Source organism: Amia ocellicauda, chromosome 1 (genome assembly GCF_036373705.1).
Source record: "Amia ocellicauda isolate fAmiCal2 chromosome 1, fAmiCal2.hap1, whole genome shotgun sequence".
Lineage (NCBI taxonomy): Eukaryota > Metazoa > Chordata > Actinopteri > Amiiformes > Amiidae > Amia > Amia ocellicauda.
Window position 1 is genome coordinate 57614504 of NC_089850.1, and position 22569 is coordinate 57637072.

The 22569-nt window shown below is 45.9% G+C and overlaps 1 long non-coding RNA gene across 1 annotated transcript in view; it reads right to left on the minus strand.

Annotated features, from left to right (window-relative positions):
- Positions 1-22569, minus strand: part of LOC136762044 (uncharacterized) — a 70086-nt gene that overhangs the window by 46019 nt on the left and 1498 nt on the right. The window contains exon 2 of the long non-coding RNA XR_010820761.1: positions 21909-22149. This is a non-coding gene — a long non-coding RNA (uncharacterized LOC136762044). The remainder of the gene's footprint in view (positions 1-21908; positions 22150-22569) is intronic.

Here is a 22569-nt window from a genome sequence, read left to right on the forward strand (position 1 = left end):
TGTGACTACAGCAAGTCACTCACTGGGTAAGATTGTCCCTAAAATAAATACAAAATAAGCAGTTTGTGTCTGAGCAATGGCTACTGAGTACGCCTGCAAGTTCCCTTTTCTTCCCATTTTCCTTTTGTGCCCACAGTTTTGAAAAGGCATTCTCATTCAACCCCACGTGCCCCTGCATAGCTCAGCTCCTGCTTGGAGAGAGAGATCCAGACAGCGCTGACACACGGGTCACCCGAGACGTGCCTCCGCAAGACACGCACTCCTTTCCTTTCACACTTCTGGCCCGACAGATCAGACAGCGGGGGCCAGAGACAAAACAAGTATTGAACGACATAAGTATTAAATACTGTAGGTTTTCCCTACGTAACGTATCAACTTGTCTAGAAGTACTTTTAAAACCATTTGAAACCGAAACAGTGGAGGGAAACACTAAGCAGAAACTAATTGTTTCACTCAACTGGGCTCAGGGCTTCAGAGAGCTCTGATGTTGCTTCTCTTCAGCCAGGGGGGGTGTTGTGGCACAGTAAGCCAACCAGGCCCTTGACTCGAACCGGCAACCTAGAGGACAACACGTCCAAACCTCCTCGGTCTCAATCACTCTCTAGCAGATGGCTTCGGCACTGAGCCCCGAGAGATTCCCATGTCCTCATCGACACTTTCCTTCAAAGTCAACACAGGGGTTGCGGGGAAACGTGGGCTTTTGAATCCCTTATCTCCAGTCCCAATGCAGGGGCTATCGCTGAGAGTCAGCATTGTCTAGTCACACGGCACACACGAAGTAGGCCACAACTACAGACTGGGGGCCACAGAGAATTACAGAAGAGGAACAGAGAAGTATAGAAGAGAATCAATCTCCACAGAGAAAGCTAGCCATGTTTCAAAGTTGTTTTTGTTGTCATTATTGTTGTTGCCTTTTTATTCCTTCCTGATACCGGTCTCTAAGGACCACTGTGGGTATCTCCAGTTCAACATCAGCAGCTGTTACACCCCCACCCTCTCTCTTAAGCCCCCCCCTCCCCTTCTCTCCCTATCCCTGCTGGGTCATTCAGCAGATTTTAATTTCACTTCTGGCTTCTGTCTCCCCCAGCTTATGCTTCAGCCACACAAAGGGCTGAGTTTCAAGTTGAACGTGAGAACCATCTCATCTCCTGACCTCTATTAGCATATGAATCCCCCCGCCCCCCCATCCAAAATTAAAAGAAAAAAACAAAAAAAACCTATATTGGTTGGAAGCATAAAAAGAACGAGAGAGAGAGAGGAGAAAGACTCCAGAGAGCCATAGCACAGAATACTGTGACTTGAACCGCCCGACTACTGAAACACCCGACACCCAACACAAATAAAACAACCGCACTCCGTTAGAAAATATATTTGGACTAAGGATAGCCGGGACTTTTTAAGAACTTGCAATTATGCAGGCAGTGAATAGGACCTGGGGGAATAAATGACGAGTTTGTGGCTTAACTCTAGCTCACGTCAAGGTTGCTATTCTGCAAACTTCCAACTCCACAGAAAAACAAATCAGAAGTCCAGCAGCTCCACTGTCACGCTCATCTCCCTGGCAAAAGTTACAAATACGCCTTGTACTTGTTGTCACTTTGGTTGGTTTTAGTGACATCCTGTATGACGAAAAATAGAAAAGAACCAGGACAATCAGTGACCTGAACTTGTTCTAGCAGCGACTGAAACCGATCGTAGTTTCTACCTGCCTCTAGCGTTTGTTTTGCACGAATCGAAAGCACGTCTCGCACAGAAGCTTTTGACCAGCAGAGCAATTCAGCCCATGCATCCGACTGTCCCGTCACTGGTGCGCAATCTTTGGGAATTCCCACACAGGGTTGTTTCACCGCATTTCTTGCCACCGAGATACGGAGTAGAGGACAAAAGATGGTAGACACACTAAATCTAACTCTTTCTCTGAGGGGGTGAGAGGGCAAGACCAACTCAAAACCAACTCTGATCTACCTGCGAAACATAAATGACAAGCTTGCACCCTATGATGGTTCGATCTGTAAGCAGTAGAAAGTGGATACTCACAATAAATGAAAACCTGGTGGAAGACAACTCTGTACTTTGCGACTGGCGGGCAGGTTCTGGTTTTGATCTGGTCTAGCCTGAAATAACCGCTGACTTCAAGCAGCTTGAACAGCAGCACGGCATGCGCCACAACGGCCTGGACCTCTGGAGTGATTTATAGATAAGACTAGCTGAGCAGAAACCTATACACTGGAGCGCTGGTTAAACTGTCCCCAATGACCCAACGCTCAGTTTAATTAAGGAAATTAGCGCACGGGCAAAGCAGGAAATTGCCCCAGAGGCCTTCAAAAAGCCCAGGATACTGAGCTCTGCTTTCCTGTTCACAAAGGAGAGGACAGAGACGGACTGTGCTTGTAGGCAGCGGTGAGGTCAGACCGGGCCCTGTGGTACGAGGGGGCTGGGCTGCTCTTCCCCTATCTGGTGGTGGTGGTGGTTGAGGGAGGGGGAGGTGGGTTGAGGAGGAGGTCAAGAGAAAGAAACGGCGGAAGGTGCGTTACGGGACAGACTGGGCCTGCCCACCCGGAGTCTTCCTGTGCGTTAAAAAACACGACCTCACACGAACCCAGCTGTCACAACGCCCCCCCCCTCCGCCCGGGCCTTCCTGCCATTCTTTGCCATGACTGGGATCTGGGCAGTGGAGGGGAAGAGGACTGGGGCAGCACGGCTCCCAGCTGCCAGCCTGAGAACGGGCAGGAGGCGGCAAGGATGGCAAATTCTCCGGCTCAAATACAAAGATTAAACAATGCAATGTACTGGCTAAGTTCTGTCAATCAGGGTCCCCAGGGCTGAATTCAGCGAATCTCAGAGTGTCTCTGCACACACATGGGCCAGTCACGGTGGGTCACTTGCTTTGCCCATGTGCTCACCCATAGAGATTTCGCACACTATCTACGATCTCCAGACAACCGCAGCTAAGTCAGGTTGATCCTCATTTGCCACCCATTCGGGGAAAACCCAGTTAACTCTTTTTGAATGTCAGATATTTCGCTTATTTGCGCACAGTGAAACAACCTGGGATCCCCAATTGGACTCGGCGGCTCTGTGGTAATTAGCAAGTCATCTGCGCATGTAATTAAAAACATACTTGACGATGGAAATATTTCATAGCGCCTCTCAACATTTTACAGGGAGAACCAACAGCGGCCGGCACTTCAGCCAGGTCTGCGGCACATTCCTCGGCCCGCGTTCCTGGGAGTCTTCAGCCGTTTAACTGTTGAACTTCTCCAGGGAAGCTGCTCAGGGGCTTGAGGGTGTTAAAGCTAAAAAGCTCATTAAAAATTGTTAATAAACATTCGACTTAAAGTGGGAGGAATCAGCAGACTCTATAATCTCCAGTAAGCGGATATCGGAACCCCTTTGGATCAGAGCAGAGGCTGAACGTGTTTGACTGACAGTAAAGGACGGGAAAAATCACACACCACACAATGACAATCCTTACACACACACACACCACATCTGTTTCTTTTTGTTTTTTTAATTATTAACTTATCCTACATCATCTGTTAACCTGAAGGCAGTTGGTGTTACTTATTATTTCCCTTCCACTTCCACTTGAAAGACGCTTTTTGGTAATGAAAGGGAAATCGAAGGTATTTCATCTCTGGCTGCTTTTAGCTAATGTGCGTCGCAAACAGCCCGACACCGAGGGAGGCTCTTGAGATGACAAAGACACTTACGAACAGGATGTGTCGAGGGCCTTGAGACAAGCATGAAAGCAACAGACAACACAATAGGCAAATATACAATAATAAAAAACAGGTTTACAACTGTGTGACGTGAGTCTTTGCAGATGGCGACTGCGAGTGAAAAGTTAAAAGACAGTTTTACACAATGCTGGCTTAAGCTTAGACACTGGAGTATTAGGAGTTGCTGAGGGATGCTGGCGTGAATTAAAATTAATCAGTTCTCCAGAGAAAAGGTTTACATCCAACTGCAGGCTCGATTTTGACATTTATAGGTCAGTTATGATGGAAGCACAATAGTCAGTGCACTACATAATATAAATATACAACCCAGCTTCAGTAAATGCCTCAGCCCATTTTTACCCATAATTTTACAAACCACAAAACTCACAAGACAAAAAAAACAACAACTGCTGTACCGGGACCAGCACAGCGCTTCAGACAAAGGCTCATCCTTTTACCACAGATCTACTGCAAGTCCCACACTACTGCATCATCTACCACATTGGTACTGCAGTGCGCCGCACTGTACCGAGTGAATCAAGAATGCCACCTCACTCCTTACATTAATCATGAGTTGTCTGTGGCATCTTAAAAGCAAGAGATGCTGAAAATTGAGCAGCAAACCAAATTTTGTATTTAAAAATAAGCTTGTTTGTTTGTAGTCCTTTTGAAGCCTCTTAAATGCTTTTATAAGTAGCGTCGATAGAAGTCACGGCAATAAGAAACGGGAGACAAACGGGAAGCAGTGAAGCCGAAATCGAGACAGAAGCGCAAAGGGACACGGGCCCGTGACCAGGGAGACCAACGTGGCAAAAAAATAAAATGAAAGAAAGAGACAGAATTGGAAATAAATGTCAGGGCCGTGTTGGGTAAATTGCGAGACTCCGCTCTCGCACCAGTGCTGGACCGAATCGTTTATCGCACAGGCGCTGCAGTAAACCTGCCGGCGGCCGCCGCCAGATTGACCCCATTCATCAGGCATTATCAGTGCCGCCTGACGGGGGGAGATAGCAGAGGGGAAATGAGAAGAGTTACAGCACTGACCTGACTCTGGCACGCTCACAAAGGACTCCGCACACTCTTTCTCTCTCTCTCTCTCTCTCTCTCTCTCTCCCTCTGCCTCCCTCACTCTCTCTCTCTCTCTCGCCACAAAAGGGGACAGGCTGCGAGCCACAAGAAGAAGCTGAAAGAGAGAAAAAGCCATTAAATACTGTTTAATGTAACAACAGAGGAAGATACATCTCAAGAGAAGCACCAGCTCCCACTCCCAACTGATTGCCATGGTACGTTTTTTCTGGCTCCTGGGTCCACCAGGTCAGCGGACCATGTGGACGATGGCTGTCCTGCGTGTGCCTGTCGTCCAAGCGGCTGCGTTTCCGTTTCTGCCCAGTTTTGAGCGAGGCCTGGACAGGATTTATAGTATTGACCTCTGTCACCAGCAGGGAGTTGCCCAATACTGAACTGGAAATACGCATCTGTAATTTCTATCATTTACTCACTCATCTGTCATATTTTGATAAGGTACAGACTGTGGCAACGAATTTCCTCTAGAAGGACAATAAACTAAACCCTGAAAAACACCAAGTAACCATTTCATCAGTCAGGAAGATGGGCGCGATCTGACACAATGGCGTTTGCACTCTTGAAGAGGCAGTTAATACAAAATATATATGTATACAGGATCTGCGCCTCAATATTGACATCATGACGCATGACACGGATATATTTTGAGCAGAAAAGCCCATTTTTAAAAAACTTAAATGTATCTGTAGATAGATTAGAATGTGCCGAAAGCATTTGCAAGAATTTAAGCATCTTGGTAGCATATTAACTGTTAATCATTCAGTACAAAATGTAAATGCACCCGTTATCAGCCTGCCGGCGTTTTCCTCCTCTTGGTTTTGGTTTTACCCCAGAAAAGGACATGTCACTCGCAAACCGCGATTGGAACATGCTTACTAACTGCGCTGTCCCCATAGCTATGAATTATGGATAGGAACAGTGAGGTTGTGTTCTAGAATCTCAGAAGGCACGATGCCACTCACAATGCATAACGGGAATGAAACATTAACTTTCATCAGCTCACCCCTGGCTGACACGCATAGGCTGCCATGTCCTGACAAAAGCGCCCTGCTGCTCCCCTCACTCAAATTCACTCTCACTGCGTTCAGTCAAACCTCATGCCATTGCCAACAGCTCTGCCAGAAGGGGTCCGGGCTTTGATCGTGGGTGCTCAGCTCAGCGAGAGCTTCATCATCACATGAGACAAGTCCGAGAAGCCAGAGGAGACGGCTCTAGGGCTGACAAGGCTTGGTTTGATCTATGGTCTGAATTAAGTGCCAGAAAAGGGAATGGGACCTGATCGAGTCATTTCGAGCTCCGGACAGGTGTTTTTATTACCGTCGGCCTGTCGGGGCCTTTATGAAGCACTTTGTACAGAGCCAAGACACATCAATCTCGGGAATGTAGTACAGACTCGCTTCTCTCCATTACACGGTGTGCCTTCGCTCTCCCCGTCCCTCTCTCTCACCCATCAACCTGTCAATGTAATCAAAGAGAGAGTTTTTGTGCCAAATTGCAATTCGAAACAGGGGGCTCTTATTATTGGGATTATTGCCAATATAACCAATACAGGAGAAATGGCGCTGGGGGAGTCCAGGGTGTTGAGCTTTTGTGGGTTTGGTTGCCAGGCTAGGATGGATGACCATTGTTATGAGATTCACCTCCCTGGAAACATCGCCACTCAGCACTGAAGCAGCACGTATGTGACGCAACTGGCTTGGCTTGGTTTGGGCTTATCTTTTCCCAGGAGTAGATTTTGCGCTATGCTTACTTCATTTGAGTTCGTCTTGTGTGCTCTGCGTAAACTTACGCTGAGGATTCGCAAGAGATTGAAATTTCGATGTTCAATGGAGGGGTAGAGAGAGAGAGAGAGAGATTTGCGGTTTGATTTGATTTGAGGTGAAAGTTTAGTGGGAATGGCCACGCGAGCCGAGAAAGTACCCTGTCCAACACTGAGCTCATTTCCTGCCATTTTCACTCGGGGCACCTTCTCAGAGGCATTTTTGGGGGAGAGGTTATTTGGATTGGAAAGTAAATAATCGGAGAAGGATCGACCGCTGAGACGTGAACCACAGGGGACACACGTAATAGGATAGGAAAGGAGCATGACATGAAATAACAGGAAAGTGTAGATGATATAAACACTGAATTGTTCTGACGTTACAAATATGTTGGCAGCACAGGTCCGGCTCCAGCACAGACTATAAAAATAAAAATACTAATTGAATGATGGGTTCTAGAAAAAAAAAACAATATAGTTCAACCCCTGTTAGGTTTTTGACCTATCTGAAAAGTTGTAATTAACTCTAATGAAAAATGCAGTGAAAACGCATTTGCCAACCAGAAAGGCAAAAGATGAAAAACTACAATAAACCATATTATAGTAAAGTTGTAACAGTTAAAGTAAATGTAAAACATTCACTGCAGACTGGAGCTGCAGTGAATATTTACTATGATTAAAAAATTAATGTTTTGGGTAGAGCATTAATTAATATAAAATACAGCTTCTGCTGCAATATTGTGGTAAGTTACTGAAGTATTTGGTTCCCAAGGAATGCAGTTTAAGGAGCTGACAGCAGGTCGTACAATTAACACAATGCAGACATTTCATGTGATCCAAGTGATCCGTTTTGTAGATAAAGTGTTTAGTAGCACAATCGAACACAAGACAGAACTTGCAAGCAAAAAATAGACAAAAGTATATCACGATGACCTACGTCATAAAGTCCTGGAAATAAATACCCAAGAATACCTTTCATAGTCATAACTGGATAAACAGTTGTCAAAATGCAGTTTAAAATATATCCCCTGGAGCATAGTACATATTTACATTACAGAAATAAATGTATATCCATAAAACAGTTCCCTAATATAATATGTATCCTTTGAAGCTGAAATTGCTTTTTGAGAAGTTAGGAACATAATTAAAAACCGGTTTAATTTTCACATAAAAAAAAAACAGGCCTAGTATAGAACACACCTAAAATAAGACGTTAAATTTGTGTCTGTGCTGGAGACATCTATAATCCTCTAACAAAACAGTTGGTTTCTTAGATATCACTGCCCAAAGCACTTCTCTTGTCTTTCGTCTTAAAGGCGTGGCAAAGGTGGTGCCTACAAAGAATAGACCATTATTAGACCCATATATTGTCCCGGTCCAGTCTTTTAACAATAGATGTCTCTAATATGCTGTGTGCAGTACAGGACATGTCCCACGCCACGAAACAAAGGCGTACAGGACAAACATAATGTCATTTTGGGATTACATCATTCTTAAGTGAAGCTGCAAACTGAGGCGTTTCTGTTTGTAGTTTGTCTTACAGCACAGAAAAAAAACGAAAGAAAATAAAAGCGTTTATATAAAAATGTCGACATCCACTTAAAATTATATTTAACGACTTCAATTTCTAAGTACGTCCCTGTGTATCTGCGACATGCTGTATGTTGCATGCAGAATACAGCACTCCAGTAACTCCCTGAATTTCTTCTGAATACTGGCCCAGAAAGTAAAACAATTCACATTTTCACGCACAGCTTAGAATTTTAATGATTTCACCTCCAAATATGACGTTTCTCACAGTACTTGCTGAAAAATGGCGATGGATCCGGTCATTTCATTTATGTAAACATCAAAATATCCCACTGATGACCAAGGCAATTAGGGCATTAAACCTTTTCATGGCATCGCCCGTATGCAGACAACTTTATACGATGTGTGTAAGAGTCATCAGACGAGGCAATGGATATACTATACCACATTAACAGCTTTACACCAGTGCAGGTCTATGCATAAAAATCACCCTGAAAGGCACAGTGACGGCACAGTCCTTAACTAATGGAAACCAGTTAGCGATGTTGTGCACACATGTCCTTACAGTGCAGATTGGTCAACTCAGCCTCTGCTACTAACCAGGACTCGGGCCCGGGAGTTTGTACTGACTACAGTTTTTTGCTCCAGGACCAGCTCCAGTCTTAACTCCCCACACCCCACTCTCTCTCCAGCCTTTGTGCTACAAAATCTGCCTGCCGGGACATTTGCAGGGTGTGCCTGAAAACGGTGCATTTTTCAGGTCTCAGCCTCCCTATCTCGGGGACATCCCACGCGAAACCGGACACAACTGGTTTATTTCGGTTTTTAAATCCCTGCAGTAAAGCCTGCTTTGGTCGATTGAGCGGTGCTGTCTGGAGTTTCCTGTACGGCATCTTCCGGGTAGAATCTGCCGAACTAAACGCATATAGAAGAAAAAGGGAGGAAATAAAGGTGCCGTAAACGTTTATTCGGTCTCGTACTGCACCGCATTGTGCGTGGCTTGGGCGGGCCTGGGGACTGAAGCCCTCTGGATGGAGAGAAAGCCGGGTGTAATGAGGCACATGTTATTGTGAGGGGAAGGGTTAAAGAGGCCAGCGTGTCTGCTGAGTGAGAGGGGTGTAGTGTTCTGCGAGTTGCTGCAGGGTCACTGAGTGCAGAGAGTGCAGTGAGAGAGAGAGAGAGACAGAGACAGAGAGACAGAGGGAAACTACACCACACCCTGCTCCCCCTGCCCTGCTCCACACAGGGGCACTAGACAGGGACCTCAGGGGAAAAGAGCAGCCCACTAACCAAACAGGAGGATGGCAGCAAAACCCACCATTGGTGTCAGCCCTCTGCTGATCTCAGTCACTGAACTTCATGCCCCTAGCTGCCTCGTCCTGCGTGCAAAACCTGTGGTCCTCCCGCAGCCGGACGCCATTGATTGTTCGGGTCCCTTGATTTCTGCGGGTGAGCCATCAGTCAAACACAGGTGCATTAGCGGGTGCCGTGTTCGCACATACACGCACACGCCAACGCACACGAGACTAGCACAGTGAGAGAGAGGCCAGAGGGAACGTTCACCTTTCCTGCACCCCTCTCACCCTCTCCGCAGGTTTCCATGGAAACGCAGAGTCTGCCGGCGTGGCTTTGCCTAGGAATGATAACCGAGTGCAAAACTGCACTCCCCAAGCCCAGAGTTGGCTTTCAACTGCTCTGACTGGCGCATGGGGGGGAAAGGACAGCCGGGACAACAAAGAGAAAAGAAAACAACGGATACAGTGAGGTAGACAAAAATGAGCAGCAAAACTGAGGGAAAAGTTAAAGGAAAGGCAGGAAGATCCTGCAAGAGTATTCCTGCCACGAACTGAGGGAGTCTACTGTGAGTTTTCAAACTCTCTGCTCATAAATGCATTCCTGTTGTATGGAAACAGGGCACGTGTGTGTCATGAGCACATTCGATTGCATCTGTATCACACGGTGCACGTTTGGTTTGCATCACTCTTTTCCAGCGGCAGAAATGGCACGAACCCGTGTCAACAAAGCGCCGTCTTTTTCGTTTTTTTCTCTTTTGAATTTGATTAACTGCATGAGAGACAAAGAGAGAGACAGGGGGGGGGAAGACAAGGTAAGCAGATCGAAGCCGGGCTGTGTTGATGGCTGTGTGACAAGGTTACTCGAGTGGGGGACCACAAAAGGGCTCTAAAAGGCAGCTGTCTAAACACTCTGCCTCAGCTGGCTGTGAGTGGTTACTCCACTCTGAGCTGCGAAGAAAAGAAAAAAAAAAAGAAAAAAAGAAATGCGTCTCTCTCCTTGAGTTTACTCGCCCCAGAGCACAGACGGGCTCAGCAGTAAGCTCATGAAAGTATTGCTCTGTCACAGCCGGTACACGGGAGGGAGTGGGTCAAGAGAGGGAGTCAAATCACTGAAGGTGGGTTTGTCCCCTTTGTTTGTTTGTCTGTCTAAGTCCTGCCAGCTTCACAAAAGAAATACCAGGCATAGTGCCCTTTTCCAAAACAATGTCTCTCTGTCTTGTAGCTGTGGAAACCGCTGATATATATTATCCGATGGTGCACCAACACAACTTGAATAGTACCGTCTCTCAGATACCGTGTCTGATTCCATCAGCCTAAATGTCAGGACCATGTCATTCCTGTCATCACGATTTGATTGGCTGGTGAACTGCTTGAGGTCAAAGCGACAGGTCTTCAAATCACTCCAGATGACAATGGAAAGGAGACTTGAAACAACACACTTCTACTTCCATTTCGGAGTAAAGTGCGTCGTTTTCTCACCCAGGCATGTGGAGGCCTCCTAAAAACCATGGCGGGGGGTTTGAGGGACATATTTTCTCTGACGTATAACACCGTCTGCAATGTCACATCCAATCAAATCAATGCAGTCTGGCTTTGCACATCAAGGTAAAGCACAGTCAGGGCACAGGAGCCCAGAGAAGCTACATCAGAACATCTGCAACTTGAATATGATAAATGGGCCGTCACTGCAAATCAAGTGAAGTCATCAACCGACGCCGCATGTTAAAAACTGAAAGCTCTGTATATTCGCAACCCGAGGAATTCCAAAGTTCACAGAGAAAACCATGACACCGTGAAGCTTCAGAGGGAGAGGGTTTTCTAACCGTACCGCATCAGGTGACAACTCCTTGGCTCTCATCTTATTTGACAAAGAGAAGACCGCCTTGGCCCGAACCAGTCTCACATGTCAGTGAATATATTATGCATATGCTTTGATGTATTGAAACAGACTTAATTTTGAATGCACAGTGCAGTGACGATGTCCAATTTGTTCTGGTGAGGCCAAGTCTGTCCATATGACTTATTGCACAGAGAGACAGACTTGCCCATGTAAGGGCTTCATCTGGAAAGAGAAACCAGCTCAAAAGTACAATTATTTTATTAGATATGCAAAAAATGATATATATCCTAATGCTTGCCAGCTTGCTCTATATCCCTATCAGAGAGAAACTGGAGCTTAGGAGTCCCTTAATACAGCACTTTTCCTCACAAAGAAAAACACAGCTCGTTTGCAAACAAGTCTCTGACCTCCACAGAGCAGTCGGCTCAGAGTTCATCATCACGTGTTGGCCGCTCTCCTCAGAGATACTCCAATCACAGTCAGAAGACCCACATTTTGATGCACTTACTGTAGTTTTAGCAGCTTATCTTTGGTCTCCACCAATCACTGTGAACCTGTTCTTATCTACGGAGTTGCCCATCTTATCAGTTCAGACATCTTCACTTAATTTACTTCACGTCATAAAGCAGTCGTTACGGCTTCAAATCTCTCACCAGACCTCCAGGCTCTGAAGGCAGGGGAACAGTCATTCTCTTCAAGGCCAAGAAGAAGAAAAAATCTTTTTTTTCAGTTACAAACACAGACCACAACCCAGAAAGCATTCCATATTCAATGCTTTCTGGTGCCCAGGTCCACCACCTGGGATTGGACCCACAATCCTCCACTCCAGAGTCCTGAGCCTTGACCGCTACGCCACACTGCTGCCCAAATTGATGCACACGGTTTTGATGGAATGATAGCTGCAGCTTCTTGTGACTTTGTTATCAATTCATACTGTGCATGTCAGATGACCACAGCAGAAATGCAGTACGAGTACCATATCTAAATCAACAGACACGTTACAGACTTTTTTTATAGTGTGAATGAACATACGATAGTCTTTCAAATAAACACAAATCTCCTGAAACTTATTTTTCCCATCAACCATCAGACACGACGTCATTGTTTGGAACTGAGCATAATGTTCATTTAACACGCAGCCTCCCTGGATTAAGCTGTATGTTTACAGCCAACATGGCCTTGGCATTATCATTTTGAGAAATCTGCACCCATCGCTGAGGTTTATATCATTTATATTTTAGGGTTATCTAATGTCTTCTGCTGCATGAACAGTGATTCAGCGTTTTTTCTCTTGACTGTCGTCGCTGGTTGGCATGCTACCAAACCGGCTAAGAAATATTCTCGGGAATAATATGAAAAGCCAAAACATACCACGCCATTGTGAAGTCATAGCCCCCTCTCCCTTTAATACCGTTGATACGATTTTCATGCATGGCTAAATGTCTACCACTTAAACTGTAAGCTGCTCAACTTTCCTTGCTTTTAAACCCTGTGTTAACATGCTTTTAAACTCTATAACCCCGTATTCTGAGCACGCTACAGATTTCACTCTGATAACCCTGTGCAACCACTAAAAAGGCAGCTGGTCGACCACATAAAATAGCTTGACAGATTTCATGTTCTCTGGCCAAAAGCTGAGAGACCCAGTGTTTGACAGTATTGAGACATTAGACCCCCCCCCTGCTCTCTATCCCTACATCTCTTTTCCTCTCTCTCCTTTTTCTCCCATCTCTTTTCTTTTCCTGTTCCATTTTTTCTCCCGTCTTCTCTCTCGCGATTTCTATTCCTCCCCGTCTGACTTTCTCTTGATTCTTTTTGTCTTTTACCCTGTTTTAAAAGTATTCCTTCCATAATTGCCTGTCTCCCCTTTCTCTATCCTTTTCGATCTCGATCTCTCTCTCTCTCTCTCTCTCTCTCTCTCTCTCTCTCTCTCTCCGTCTCTTCCTGGCATCCGCCATTTCAGGGTTCTGCCGTTCTCGCTCCTGCACTGAAAATGTCTGCAATCCGTGGGACTCTCTCAGCCGGTGGGCTTATTTACTCTGAAAACTTTTTCTCATTGTCAAACCAATGCATCGCACTTTCACACAGAAACACACACAATACAATTCTTCTAAACATAAAGTTAGCTGAAACGAAGGGGGGTGAAAAAAAATGAAAGAGAAAGAAAAACACCAAATTAAGTTATAAATAAGTGAAGTGAACCGCGTGTCGAAAAATGCTAATCCATGCCAGCAGGATGCTTTATATTTATCAAATCTTTCCAAAAGGCTCGCCAATCGACTATTACAGTAGATGCATCGCTGTGGCGGGCGCGTTCCCCTGGCGCTCGGAGAGGACGCGGGCTGCACAAAGTCCTGCCTTTCACCGCATGCCAAGTCATCGTCTTGGATACAGGAGTCAGTCCGACTGTGATTGAGCCATCAATCAACACGTGGTCTCTTAGCATTCGATCTCACATGTCATTGGTCCCCTCGGCCAGTTCTGGAAACCAACGTTTTTTTTATTTTAATTTAACTCAGAAGAAAGCTATTAATTGTCAGATAAGCTTGGCTTTTTTTTTTTTTTTGCTCTCTGAGTCACACCAGTGCTAAAAAAAAACAAAAAAACACAAATGCAAGGCTGATGTGCTTGTCAGGTTCAGAGCCTGTCCGCTTTCGGATATAGTTACAACTGCACACTTAGTTAATATCACCAACCAATATCTTTACCTATCCTTTTCCTACCAGATCACCACCGAATGCACTAGGTTCGCTAAAGTAAAAACTCAGTGGTGAAATCGAACTTCATGCTTTTAATTTGATTAAAAAAAGACACGGCTTAACTAAAGTCCCACATGGGCTTACAAGCAGTGGGGAACAGCTCGCAAATTGGAATGGAAATCCACTCACACGGAAAAAACGTGTCTGCATGAGAAACACAACCTCATAAGAACATAAGTTTACAAATCGAGTGGAGGCCATTCGACCCATCATGCTCGTTTGGTGTCCATTAATAACCGAGTGATCAAGGATCCTATCCAGTCTGTTTTTGAATGTTCCCAAATTGTCTCTTCAGCCACATCGCTGGGTAGTTTGTTCCAGATCGTGACGACTCTCTGTGTGAAGAAGTGTCTCCTGTTTTCTGTCTTGAATGCCTTGAAGCCCAATTTCCATTTGTGTCCCCGGGTGCGTGTGTCCCTGCTGATCTGGAAAAGCTCCTCTGGTTTGATGTGGTCGAAGCCTTTCATGATTTTGAAGACTTGGATCAAGTCCCCACGTAGTCTCCTCTGTTCCAGGGTGAAAAGGTTCAGTTCCTCAGTCTCTCAGTAGGACTTTCCCTTCAGATCTGGAATAAGTCTGGTTGCTCTCCTCAGAACTGCCTCTAGAGCAGCGATATCTTTCTTGAAGTGTGGAGCCCAGAACTGTCCACAGTATCCAGATGAGCTCTAACTAGTGCATTGTACAGTCTGAACATCACTGCCCTTGTTCTCAATTCTACACTTTTGACAATATACCCTAACATTCTGTTTGCCTATTTTATTGCTTCCCCACAATGTTTGGATGGAGAAAGTGAGGAGTCCACGTAGACTCCTAGGTCTTTCTCATGCGACACTTCATCTAGTTCTTTTCCTCCCATGGTGTAATTACAGTGGACATTTTTGTTACCTTGCACTTTACCACATTGAACTTCAGGTCCTCATCCCAGTGAGCACCGCAGAGTGAACAGCATCAGCGACAGAGTCGACCACTGCATCTCCCATCCCAACCAGGAACCCAAAAGGTCTTGAGGGTCCGGGCAGAAGCACACTAAAGAAGTCGCACACTGGAGAGCCGTCAGAGCCGGGATCCTTGACTGGCTTCTTAACACTAAGTCTTGCCCGGGTGCAGGTAGTTTTCTGGTTAATGTTTCCTTCATAACACAGGAAGCTTTTTTAACCTGTTTTAACCACTCCTGCTTCCTTTCACTCACTCAGCCGCCTGAAGACATGCTTCACATGTTCATGTTGTCCAAATTGTTAAATGTCCCTATTCAAAGCGTCTGCATTTCAGGTCAGTTACACGTCTGTGTCGTTTTATTTTCTGTTAATCACAGTGTGCATTTAAAACTCCTTTCTCTTGTATTTTAAACACTGTAGATTGTTTTCTGTGAATGTACTCTTGTAGACAACATAAAACAAAGAATTCTGAAGCACTAATTAGAAGATTTTTATTTTTATTTATTTTTACACCAAACGAGACTGAGCTAAAGTCCAAAGCATGGCTTGACCCTGCAGATGTACAGCTAGGACAAAATGCAAATCAAAGACATTGCAAGCATGACCTATACATGGAAATGCAGCAATAAACAGAATTTTAAATGGTACAGCACTACCAATGTACTAATCAACTTGCACAAACCCTGGTGTGTGACTTGGCAACTGCATATGGTTTGGGGGGGAGGATGCATGATCTGAACCTGTACTGCAGAGAGAGAGAAAGAGAGGGAGAGGCGGGAGGAACAATCCTCATTACAAGCTGCCAGAGGATTTTATTGCTGATAACAGGCTTAGTTTTTATGAGGGGCTGGTCTACCTGACTGCTCTGACAGGTTCACGCCATCTGTTTGGCCTTCCTTTATGCCCCGCGTGGAGCCCATGGTCTTGTAAATGACATTAATAGCCCGTCACCTCGTAAACTCTGCACAAAAGACACATTGCCTGTCTCTGTGCAGAGAGCCTCTCCTCTGAGCTCCAGCACACGCATGCTGAGGGCATCTTCAGACCTGGGCGAGGGCACCTCCCTCCCATCCCAGCCTCTGCCAAGGAGATCTACCTCCACTGGGCCAACGGTTAGCCATGCAGGTGCAGACAATTACAGCCTGGCCTGCAACCAGGACCAGGGCTGTGCCAAAACAACCACTGTTCAGTGCTGACGTCATTGCAGGGTTTGGCGTCATTAGACTACTTAGCAGTAAGTTATTTCCTAATCAAAATACTATCGAACCTAATTTGTTTTGGGGATAGGAAACATACTAGAAGCGTAGCGGATCAGCAGAGATCGAGGCAGAACATGTACAGGGTTTCCCTTATAACGACACGAGTACGAGGTCTGCACAGAAGACAGCCACGCCTGAACTTTACCGTCAGGGAAGCCGGGGTTCAGATTTACAAGGCAGGCTGAGGGTGGTACAGACAGCTCACACTCGTGACAAGACACACACACAGCAGCCACACCTGAACACACACTGCGCCTCTACCCCAGCCAAAGCCCAGCTATTTAACGCGCCGTGGTGGAAGTGCATGCAGCTTCTGACACTGGCAAACGAACAACTAGACTGAAGCGTCGCTTTTGTCTTTGATGCACCGGATAAGCTCGGCGAACGCAGTCCTGCAGTATCGGTCCCAGACTGCCAGCCGACTCAAAGCAAACGCGTGATTGTACCTCTTAAACTAATGAAAGATTTTGCACTGGGGTGACACCGGATAATCACAGAGGCCTCATCGGCCATTCGATTACCAGTCGGAGCCCAGGGGTCAACAGGAACCGAAGCAGGGAGAGGTGGGTCACAGCATGACTGTCAGGGCTGTCACTGGCCTGTCTGTCCCAGAGCGTTATGTAAAGGATGTTTGGCATTAATCCACTGCTGGGACAGATTCATCAGGATTTCAGGCTCAGACAGATAAATTATAATCATATAAATTAAATGATAAAACTAAAACTCAGCTGCATGTGATCTCCCTGCAAATCAATTAATGCCTCATTCCACAAAGTCAACCCCAAACCCTGTCCGTTACCCCATCCCCGACCCTGACCCTCGCCTAGTTATACGTGTGACTGACAACAGACCTCAGAGGAAGTATAGAAGGCACTGGTGTGTTATTCCTGTGGTTGTCAAACATCAACTCATTGAGATTTGGTGCCATTATGGTCAAGTGTGACTTACCATTATCATCACTATCATGTTTTATATGACACTGATTATTTGATGGGAGCATCAGGGTGTGCTTCTGTCTTTAAATGAAACCGGTTACTGTAGCATCATGCAGACCAATCCACTCTGAGAGGTACGAGAGAGATAGAGAGATAGAGAGAGAAAGAGATAGGGAGCCGTGCTCAGTGGGTGCGGTGAGCGCCGTGTCACAGTGGGGAGCCCCTGGTCCCTGTGTTGTGGCGAGGGAACCAGCCGCAGTGTGATCTGACAAACCACAGCGAGTCGGCGTGCCTCAGGGCTCAGCGGCAGCACCGCGGGGGGGGGGGGGGGTTGTTGGGGTTTAGGTCTGGGGGTTGGTGGGCGTTATGGGAAGGGTGAGGTGGTCACAGCTGTTGAAGCTGGGGCAGGCCATTATTGAAGAGAGCATTTTTCACTTTCTTCCGCGGGGGGGGTTGGGGAGACAAGAGACAGCTCTGAGGTCATCCTGGAACAAATGCGGAGGGGTAGGGGGTCAGTATCGCTTCTCACCGAGCCGCCATGCTCCGCAGTGCCTGACCGAGATTAGTCACTGGGAGATAATCTGTCCTGTCCGGAAGAGGAGAGGAGGACGGGCCACTCACGCCTGCGCCTCCCTGCTCTGTGTCCTGCTATCACTGCTCTTTCGGTGGCAACACTCCCCCGCCCCGGAACAGCTCCTCAAACCCAGGGAGTGAGGAGACATTTATCAGTGTGACACAGTGCGCCTCTCATGCCCTTCCCTTCCCACATCGTTTTTTTTTTTTTTTTTTTATATAATCAAAACTGCTGGAAGATATAAGATACTTCCACTGGGCAAAAAAACACACTGTATTGTGTGAATGACCCAGATTAGTGAGACTGGCGAGAAGGATTGTCAGATTGAATTACATATCAATGAGCAGGAAGAGGCGGACAAACAGCCCTGAAATACAGACGGGAAACAAAAATGTGCTGCAACTATCTGGGCGTTTTCATCTCACCCTATGTAACGACGTTAATAACTTTGGCTGAATTTGGCTTGAACTCCATCTGGAATGAAGCAACCAAATGCTGTTAGGCAGCCAGTTGCTCCCGCTGACCTACACAGACAATAATTACAGGAATTAATTTGTATTACTCGTTTAATGTCCTAAGAGAACACCGTTGGATTGTTGAAACAGAGAGGAAAGCAAATGGACTGGAGTTCTGCCCCAATGTTCAGCATAGCAACAGGAGTGAACAGAGGGCCCAACACGAGGCGATCGGACTGATTGTCATGTCATAGGTTAAAGTACAGGGCCAGCGCAACTACATAACTACTACAACTACTACTATTTCAACTACTACTACAACAACTACTTAAGTGGCTGAGTTGTTGAGGAAAAGCCAGCAAGCACGGTATCAAAACTACTACGCACATTATGGCCTCTTCTGGTGCTTCTCACTCACACATTCCTACAGCATTCCTGCCTGCTTTCACAAGGAGGAAAATGGGAAAAACTTGGCCCTCCCAGTGCTCCTTGTCTGTCCGGACATTTTTACTGTCCAGAGGGGTACAGTTACCTGCCATGGAGCTGAAAAACACCATAAATAAACACAAAAATGTAAAAAGGGAGACTGAACGCAACCACATAAGAATCCAGTGCCTTGATTCTGAATATTTCAGCTGTAACGTCATTAAAAGAAATGTAAGAAATCCACTGAACTAAAACAGGAGCTGTTCTATGCTATTTCTGCCCCACTCCGAGTCCTGTGGGTGGGGGATGTTGACGAAATACTTGTTGTTTCTGTTTGACCTGGCTAACCAAATAATGCTGTGGCAACATGGCAATAAAGTGAAGACCGAACAGAGTGATGTTGTGGCCGCAAGAAATGGGTCGACTCTGGGGGGTGTGGTCAAAACGTTATGAAACAAGGCTATAAATCGACATATAAGACCAGATTGAAAGGGAAAAACTATTAAGACAGGACCAAAATACACAGAATAAACGGTTAAAGTAAAATTGTGCTTAAAGTAAAACAAGTTGTGCTTGATATGTACAGAAAATGTGATTGTGCGACAAGCAGAGATTGTTAAAGACTATTTGGTCTGGGTGATATGTTGGCGCAAAAGACTGTCTCCCACACGTCAGTCCGCTCGATGCAGACAGCGCGCCTCTTATTGTGTCCGACCACGCCGAGGTTTCTACGAGCCAAGATGGTGCATTGTGACTTGGCAAACAGCGCACGGTAGCCCAGGGTTAAAGTGGCTGAGCTGAATCGCTTCACTTGATGCGTTTCTGAGAAAGGACTGGATATCCCCCTGAGGCATGACATGCAAATCTCCTGGAACAACAAAAACAACAACCCGGGGGCCACAAGAATGTGTTGACTGCCCGTCGCAGATCTGCAGGAATCGTTATTTTCACTCTCCTGACTCATATAGTAAATAAACAAAGTGGGCCGCTTCTTCGGGCTGGAAACACAGTGTTCAGCCAAAGACCACTCGGCAATGGCACCACAAGCCTCTTACCCAGATGTCATTTTAAGCTGTGGTTACGGCTGGGATCTGGAAAGCACCCTTGGATGTCAGGAGGCTGTCTGGTATGTAGTCACTAAGAGGATCAACGCTGAGTGTGTGTTATAACAATCAGTTTGATACATATTTTTTATAATTTGTTTTTATAGAACAATTTCATATTTAGCATCATAGTCATCAGCGTCCTTGGCTCTCAACATTGCACTGCCAAACTGTCACAAGCTGCCAAGCCTCCACAGTAACATCCAAAAAGTGTTAACTCTGCTAGATAGTCTACCTCCGAGCCTGTCTACAGATCACTACAAGAAACAGTCCACCTCATCTACAACTTCAATATTGGCGATTGCCGTATATATGGGGCTCATACGGTTTACTCATAAGTTACAATTGCTTTTATGTTTGAAAAGCACTAGATCATATGTAGGACACTGTCAACTCAGGGCTAAATCACTGCTGGGTTGAGCCGGCCAGACAAGCACCAAATTACCAACCATGACCCCACCGCAAGCACCAGCCCTTTGGCATGTTTTCATTAGAAACACAAAGAGGCTGACCTCTCACCCTGACCTCTTACCCCTGCTGAAGCCTGAGTCCACACGGACACAAGAGGAGCCTCTGAATCCCTCAGCTTTGTCACACCCAATCCACCCGAAATAAAACCCAGTTCTCGAAGAGAGAGAGGGAGGGGTAGGAAGAAAAAAAGATTTGATTTTAATCCCCAGCCAAATCGGTGGCTTAACTCTTTTCCCTCTTCAAATACGGAAAACGGCCAAAGACAAAAGCGGAAAGGATCTGCCCGCATTGCCAAAGGGTGTCTGGGTTGGGTAGCTAATTGTTAGGTTGGCTGAGTGCTTGGTAAAATTGTGGATTGGGTGGGTAGGAGGCCAGATTGCAGGAAAGCTGCTGATTTGGTCAGTTGCTGGCAAATTGGGGGGGTAGGACTTGTGAGTTTGTGAGGTGGGGCTGCAGGAATGACCACAGAAGAGAAGAACATTTTCACTGGAGCAGAGACAAACCCACCTTGAACAGATACAAGTGCTGGAGAAACCAAAATGTTTGATTTGCCGTTTCGAGCAACAACTCAGACCTGAAGCACTTGCTCTCAGTTTCCTCTTCCCCCTGACACTACACACACAGTTTGAATGATTCAAGTTGACACTTTTTTCCCCCCACAGTGTTGTGACTAAAAACTTTATCCTGGCACTTATATAACCCTGGCTCTTGAGAAAGGAGGTGAAGTGGCATGAGTTAATACTCCCAGCACATCGCCAGTGCCAAACCAAAAGCTATTTCTGGTGGGTATTTTTCTTAATTTATTTTTTTAGCAGGATATCCTTCTGCACACCCTATGTTTTAAACCCTCGGTACCTTACTGCCGCTAACACCCACATGGACAGCTCTCGTACCAGACTCAGAGTGTGGGAGGGAGAAGGGATTTTTTAGTTGTTCTTTTTTATAAAAGAAAACACATTAAAACAGGCATGGTTCACACTGTAGCCAGTGCCACGTAATGCCACGGCTGTAACTAGGCCACACCATCGGCCGAACTATGCCTGACACGGCATTTATCTTTCCATCTGGTGTGTGTTCTCGTTACAAGCCCTAACGAGGAGAGGGACATTTTATACTGGGTGGAGGGCAGTGGCTGGGAAGTCCATAAATCCAATATAGTGACCACTTAAATGCACCAGAATAGACAGAGCCTAATAAACTGCCTTCTTAGAACCAGTAAATCCAGTAACCTTCTGCTGGTCAGGAGAAATATAAATACCACAAGATCGACAGTGCCTAATAACAATAAATAAACAAACTTCAGGCAGTATATCAAAGCCTCCAGCAAACAGAGGTAAAGAGATGTATTATCTGGATGTCAAGACTGTCTATTTTAAACTGACAGGACTTTGCGCAGTTATATATAGTCATGTGTGTGCCCAGTATAGTTCAAGAGAGGTTCAACAAATGCAGTAGGCAGACTATCCAGATGATGTACACATATACTCTATAATGTTTTAAATGTAAACTAAAGCTGTTCCGTGCAGTCGAAAAAGGAAACCTGGACAACACTCCCACGCATCTGCGGCAACGTTTGCCCCGGTACCTTTTCAGAAGGTACACAGAGGCCATACATGCTTCCCTGTCCGCCCCGTGTCCGATTCCCCTCGCTCTCATCCCCCAGTGTTGTAGCAGTACAGTCACTTTCAGACCCCAAAAAATAATGCGTCACCAACCGTAGTGTTGAAAGCATGCAGTGTGTCACAGAGTGGATCTCTCTTACTTGTACTACGCAGCCTCCGTCCCCGTTTCGTCCTCCTTCAGGGTTGTGTGCAGTCTGTTTCCCTCTTTAAATCTGTGTTACCCCATTTTTGGGAAAGGTTGCTGCCTGAGCCGCCAAAATAAAACACCTCCTCTAAAGGTATTCATCAAGAGTCCCGTTCGCAGCAGCTTGCAGCTCCACACATCGCCGCACACAGCCTGTCTTTTGTTAGACCTCGAGCCCGCAGCCTGTAGTCTAGGCCCTGTGTGTAACAGAAATGTCTTTTCTTTAGAGACTGTGCACCATTTAACACGCACGCACGCACGCACGCACGCACACACACACACACACACACACACACACACACACACACCTGGAGCAGATTTCAGAAGACCTCTATCGCTATTTATGATGTTCTGCTTGACCTGGGTCCATTGAAAAATCGCCCCAGTCTGTGGCAGGTCAACAGTGCCGGTTTTTAAAGTACGCTTTATTTCCTATCATTATTGATCACTGGATACTTGTTGAAATAATTAAATCAAATGATACAGAAAGAAAGTTTAAAAGGTGCAAAACTGGAACATGCATCCCTGGTCTCACTGTTTTGTATGAACAATCATCTTCGAAAGCAATAATTTGTAAAGACATACATTGATCAAACACCCTCAGGTCATATTAGAGC